Source organism: Otolemur garnettii, unplaced genomic scaffold, assembly GCF_000181295.1.
Source record: "Otolemur garnettii isolate 467f Iridium unplaced genomic scaffold, OtoGar3 scaffold00018, whole genome shotgun sequence".
NCBI classification, from domain to species: Eukaryota; Metazoa; Chordata; class Mammalia; order Primates; family Galagidae; genus Otolemur; species Otolemur garnettii.
The window spans coordinates 18047058-18053726 of record NW_003852413.1 but is presented as its reverse complement, the minus strand read 5'-3'; the positions used below and the strand labels follow the sequence as shown (position 1 = coordinate 18053726).

Here is a 6669-nt window from a genome sequence, read left to right as displayed (position 1 = left end):
AAAAAAAAAAAAAGAAAGAAAATTCTGGGTGTCTAAACTCATACTTAACCGAGTTGTAATGCAGAAGAGGAAGGAGATAACTGTTCACTAATGTGCTAGAACTAATGTCACAAAGAATTCCAACAATCGCTTCCCTGCAATAGTACACAAGCAGATACTTGTGTACTATCTGCTCGGTACATTAGAGGCATAAACAGTATTCATTTCCTTATACTTTAGTTTAATAATGTGAAACAATTCTGGCTATCAAATGACACTGAGTGCTCCGCCAACTGGTTCTCCTTCTCCAAAAGCAAAAATAATAAAAATACCTATGCTTTCAGCATTCAAAGGAAAATTATTTTTAAAAAGTAATTAACTCTTGGCAATCCTATTTCAAAGCTGCTAGGATCTATAGTTCCAAAAGGTAATACCAGGATTGGCAAATGGATGCAACTAACTGAGGTTTTCCACTGATACTTCTCTAACGATGTATGACCCAAATGTCAATGCAGTCCTTAGACCAGTGATTTTCAACTGGTATGAGAGGATCTTAAGTGTGCTGCAAAAAATTTTTTTAATTTTTTTTTATTTAGACAGAATCTCATTTGGTCACCTTTGGTAGAGTGTTATGGCATCACAGCTCACAGCAACCTCAAACTCTTCAGTTTAAGCGATTCTCTTGCCTCAACCTCGCAAGTAGCTGGGACTACAGGTGCCTGCCACAATGCCTCGCTACTTTTAGAGATAAGGTCTCACTCTGGCTCAGGCTGGTCTCAAACCCATGAGCTCAGGCAATCAACCTGCCTCAGCCTCCCAAGTGCTGGGATTATAGGCGTGAGCCACCATGCCTGGTGAAAATTTTTATTTATTTTCTTTCTTTTTTTTTTTTTTTGAGACAGAGTCTTACCTTGTCATCCTAAGTAGAGTGCCATGGCATCAGAGGTCACAGGAACCTCCAACTTTTGGGCTCAAACAATTCTCTTGCCTCGGCCTCCCAAGTAGCTTGGACTATAGGCACCTGCCACAATACCCCCATAGTTTTTTAGAGATAGAGGCCTCACTCTTGCTCAGGACAATCCACCCACCTCAGCCTCCCAGAGTGCTAGGATTGCAGGATAAGCCACTGAGCCCAGCCTGAGCGAAAATTGTTAAAGATTGATTAAATTAAATTTGAAAGAAGTTCAAAACAGAGAAGTATATTCTTTTTTCTACTCTTTTTTTTGATCAACATAATTTAAGTGTGCATGATGGAAGTTTAACTATAGGTTCAAGCATGCTGTGAGGTGAAAAAGGTTGAAAAACACTGCTTTAGGACATTCATTCAACACACATTTACTAAATGCCAATAAGAGTAAACAGTGAAGATAAAGGACAAGAGCCAGCCCTTGCTCTCAAAGAACTTAGAGACTAGTTGGGATGAAAGAAGCAAATCAGTGGCCTGGCCACTCTGGAAGGCCAAGGCAGGTAGACTGCCTGCGTTCAGGAGTTTGAGACCAGCCTGAGCAAGAGTAAGACTCCATCTCTACTAAAAGTAGAAAAACTGAGGCAAGAGGATCACTTGAGCCTGTGAGTTGGAGGTTGCTGTGAGCTATGACACCATAGCACTCTACCCAGGGCAATGACAGCTCTAGATTCTAACTCAAAAAAAGAAAAAAAAAGAAGAGAGAAGCAAACCAGTAATCACTGCACACTAGAAGTGCTTAGGTATAACATGTCCTGTATGCACATGCACACACACTCAGAGATGGTGCCTGGATCCACAGGAAGCACTGCGTGCCAGCTACTGTTACTGCTACTATTATCACTACTGTTATTAGAGAACTGGGGGGAGTTCACTTCTAGAGGCTATTTTAAGCAGAGGTTAACTGCTTGTGTGAAGACCCAAAAGCAAGGAACACAAGGGTGCACAGAAGGAACTGAAAGTAGTCTGTACCACTGAGTATAAGATGCTCAGGAAAGAGCAGAGGCCAGATCTTCAAGGGTCTGGGTACCTGGCAAAGCATTTGAACTTTGCCTTAGGAGAGCCATGGTGTAGGAGGGATATGATCCTATGATTAGATCTGCATTTTACAAGGATGTTGGCAATAACTTGTTTGGCAGAAAGAAGTCAAGGGCTGTGATTAGAAGGCAACAATTCATACAGGCAAAAGGGTGATGCAGGTCTGAACTCAGAAGAGAAGAGTAACTAGGAAAACATTATGAGCTAGGATCTCAATAACATGGTGACTAGTATGGCATAAGAAAGAATCCAAAGGCCTCCCAAATCCCTAACTTAAGTGACTGGGTGGGTGACAATATCTAGGAAATACAGATAGGTAGAGGCTGGAGCTGGGTGCCATGGCTCATGCCTATAATCCTAGCACTCTAGGAGGCCATGGTGGGCGGATTGCTTGAGTTCAGGAGTTCAAGACCCACCAGAGCAAGAGGGAGACCTCCTCTCTACTAAAAATAGAAAACTTAGATAGGTATCATGGCAGGTGCCTATAGTTTCAGCTACTCAGGAGGCTGAGACAAGCGGGTCACTTGAGCTCAAGAGTATGAGGTTGGTGGGAGTTAATCTGAGTCCATAGACAGAGCAAGACTCTTGTCTCAAAAAATAAAAACTAAATTTTAAAAAAATTAAGTAAGGTTTAGGCTCGGCACCTGTAGCTCAGCAGCTAGGGCACTAGCCACATACACCGGAGCTGGTGGGTTCGAACCCAGCCCAGGCCAGCTAAACAACAATGACAACTGCAACAGCAACAACAAAAAACAGCCAGGCATTGTGGCAGGCACCTATAGTCCCAGGTACTTGGGAGGCTGAGGCAAGAGAATTGCTTAAGTCCAAGAGTTTGGTGTTGCTGTGAGCTGTAACACCACGGTACTCTACCCAGGGTAACAGCTTGAGACTGCCCCCCACAAAAAAGTCACCCAAGATCACATAATCAAGAATGATGATATTATATCTAATTGGCAAAAATAAGCAATAAAACTTTTTTTGCTAGAACTTTAACAGGAAGTTAATTTTTTTAAAGTCTGACCTTGCAGTTCCATACTAGAAATATACATCAAAATTCTTTAAGATCCCCAGGAGAACATATGTCCTAGATTACAAGACTATTTGGGCACATATCCCTTTAACTACTATTCAAGAATTATTCTGCTCTCTCAATTAGGGTTCTTGACACTTCTTTGACCTCCAGACACAGAAGAAAAAAAGATATAAGGATTGAGATGCTGGGTTTTTTTAATTTTTTAAAATTTTGTATTTAATTTTTTAATTTGATGCAAACATCAGAAAGTGTGAAAAAATACAATACAATGAGAAGTACCCTTCTCACTTTGTTCTCCACCTGTGTAATTCCTAGACCTCATAAGTAACCAAAGACACCATTTTCTTGTTTATTCTTCTGAAGTTTTTTAACGCATATACAAGCCAATACATCATACATAGTGTTATGTATCCTGCTTTTATCATTTAACTGTTTATCTTGGAGATATACCTGTATTATATTTAATTACATTTTAATTCTGTCCTTTTACTTGTTGAGAATACTTTTTTTTTTGAGACAGATTCTCACTTTGTCGCCATTGGTAGAGTGCCATAGCATCATAGCTCACAGCAACTTCAACTCTTGGGCTCAAGCGATCCTCTTGCCTCAGTTTTTTAGTTTATAATAGAGACAGGGTCTCACTCTTGCTCAGGCTGGTTTTGAACTCCTGAGCTCAGGCAATCCACCTGCCAAGGCCTCCCAGAGTGCTAGGATTATAGGCGTGAGCCACCATGCCCAACTATTGTCAAGAATACTTTTTACTTGCCTTCATCATAGCTCGGTCTGGCATGCAAGACCCCCAACAGCCTCTAAGAGCTACCTGACATTGGGGTGCCAATAGCAGTGGCTCACGCCTATAATCCTAGCACTTTGGGAGGCCAAGGTTGGTGGACTGCCTGAGCTCAGGAGATGGAGACCAGCCTGAGCAAGAGCGAGACTCCATCTCTAAAAAACAGCCGAGCATCATGGTGGGTATCTGCGTTCCCAGCTACTGGGGAGGCTGAGGTAAGAGGATCACTTAAGCCCAAGAGCTTGAGGTTGCTCTTGAGGGTGACAAAATGAGACTTTGTCTCAAAAAAAAAAAAAAGAAGAGCTACCTGAGATAAATGATGGTGGCTCCATGCCACACCAAAAACCATGTATCTTTTCTCTCCTCCTACTTCTGCTCTTTTGTCCAACTTGCCCAATTCCCCTTCTCTCAGTTCCTCTCCCAACTCAACCATGCCCTAACCCTAACAACTAGACCTAGAAACATCACTGAATTGCTTAGTCATGAGCAATATTCCAATATTCAGGCTTTAAAATGGTGTGGACTCTTGATATAGAGAAAAAGAGAAAAATAACAATTTCTAAGGGAACTTCTAATTAATAACAGTGCCTTAAAATAAGGAGTTTTTATTTGTAAGTACTTTCCTTTACTACTTATATTTCCTTTGGTACTTTGTTTTGTGAAAAGAGTCAATGAGCATAATGGCCATTTTCTACGAGGAGGGAAATAAGCACATATTCGGGTTTAACATGTTAGCAATGCCAAACAGAAATACGGAGTGCATTCTAAAATAACTGGAAACAAAGCATTAGAACTGCAGAAAATGAGCATCTGGGCTCTAAAGTACACACATGATTTAACCTATTATTTCTTTTAAAAATAAGTAGCTTTGGGACGCTCATAGCTCAGTGGATAGGGTGCCGGCCACATGCACCACGGCCGGTGGGTTCAAACCCAGCCTGGGCCTGAGAAAGAAAAAAAGGAGGGGTGTCTGTAGCTCAGTGGATAGGGCGCCAGCCACATGCACCAGGCTGGTGGGTTCAAATCCAGCTTGAGCCTGCTAAACAAACAAACAACAACAACAAAAATAGCTGGGCATTGTGTCAGGTGGCTGTAGTCAAAGATACTAGGGAGGCTGAGGCAAGAGAATCGCTTAAGTCCAAGAGTTAGAGGTTGCTGTGAGCTGTGACACCATAGCTCTCTACTGAAGGCAGCAAAGTAAGACTCTGTCTCAAAAATAAATAAAATAAAGTAAGTTGCTTCAAACTGAAACTACATCTTAGAAGTGTATTAACAATATTCACAATCAAGAATGCTCAGTTGAGTAGGGCACTGGCCACATACACCAGCTAGAGGGTTGGAACCTAGCCCAGGCCAGCTGAACAATGACAAGTGCAACAAAAAACAGCTGGGTGTTGTGGCAGGCACCTGTAGTCCCAGCTACTTGGGAGGCTGAAGCAAGACAATCGCTTAAGCCCAAGAGTTTGAGGTTGCTGTGAGCTGTGACACCATAGCACTCTACCAAGGGTGACATAGTGAGACTCTGTCTCAAAAAAAAAGAAAAAAGAAAAGAAAAAGAAAAGGAACATAGAGTTCCCTCTCTCTGTTTTTATTTTCCAGCCCACAATCTCAGACGCTATCCTGCCCAAAGCAAAACACTACAATTTTTAAAGATTTTTTTTTTTGAGACAGAGCCTCAAGCTATCCCCCTAGGCAGAGTACCATGGCATCACAGCTCACAGCAACCTCCAACTCCTGGGCTCAAGTGAGTCTCCTGCCTCAGCCTCCCAAGCAGCTGGGACCACAGTCACCCGCCACAACACCCAGTCATCTTTCGGTTGCAGCTGTCATTGTTTTGGCGGGCTGGGCTGGATTCAAACCCGCCACCTTAGGTGTATGTGGCTGGCGCCTTGGCCACTTTAGTCATAGGTGCCAAGCCGATTTTTAAGTTTTTGAAATAATAAAAATAGGAGGAAAATATTAGCAAATAAAAATTTTGTTCAGACTTAGAAAACATTTTTCACGAATCAAAGGACTGTTAGGGAACATAAAATTAAGGCAGTCACATAACTACATCGTCAAGTAGTTAACAGGTAGTAGCTCACAAAGTAGACAGCGCTGACTTCCTTTCTGTATTCCTGCCACACAAGTGGCCTTTGGTACAACTTCAGGGATTATTGTATTATAACACAAGTTCATAGAGATTTAGAGGTGAAACCTTAAACATTACAAATATCCTCAAAATCAGGCCTCCATATACCTAAAACATTAGTTAAAAGCAAGGAAACTATAAAACGAAATCCAATATATTGATCCCAATCCCCTCGCCTGCTTCCTAAAGAGCATGAAGATGACCAGGTCCTAATGTTAAACATTTGTTAAGAAGTAGAGACTTTCTTACACAGATCCCCTAATTCTTGACAGTTCAGGACTGGCTGTGTTACCCATGCAACCCCTCCAACTCTACAAGGAGAATGGCTAAAGAAATTGTGCCACTTTGGCTTCCTTTATGTTAATGTGTGCTCATTATCCAACAATAGCAGCTGAAATACAAATGAAGATGAGAATTCAGTCTACATTACCTAAAGATGTCCCACAAGTCCATATATTTAGGTTACACAGACTGCATTACATTATTTTCTGATTAATCCACTGAATTAATCTGGAATTCCACAGAGCAGATTACCACACAACCACTTTTTTTTTTCTTTTTTTCAGAGTCTCAAGCTGTCGCCCTGGGTAGAGTCCTATGGTATCAGAGCTCATAGCAACCTTCAACTTGGGATCAAGCAATCCTCTTATCTCAGTTTTTCTAGTTTTTAGTAGAGACAGGGGCTCGCATTTGCTCAGGCTGGTCTCAAACTTGTGAGCTCAAGCAATCCACCC

The 6669-nt window shown here is 41.7% G+C and overlaps 1 protein-coding gene across 3 annotated transcripts in view; it reads right to left on the bottom strand.

Annotated features, from left to right (window-relative positions):
• The window catches only part of KANSL1 (KAT8 regulatory NSL complex subunit 1), a 188943-nt gene that overhangs the window by 180548 nt on the left and 1726 nt on the right, over window positions 1-6669 (bottom strand). The gene's annotated exons all lie outside the window — the stretch shown is intronic.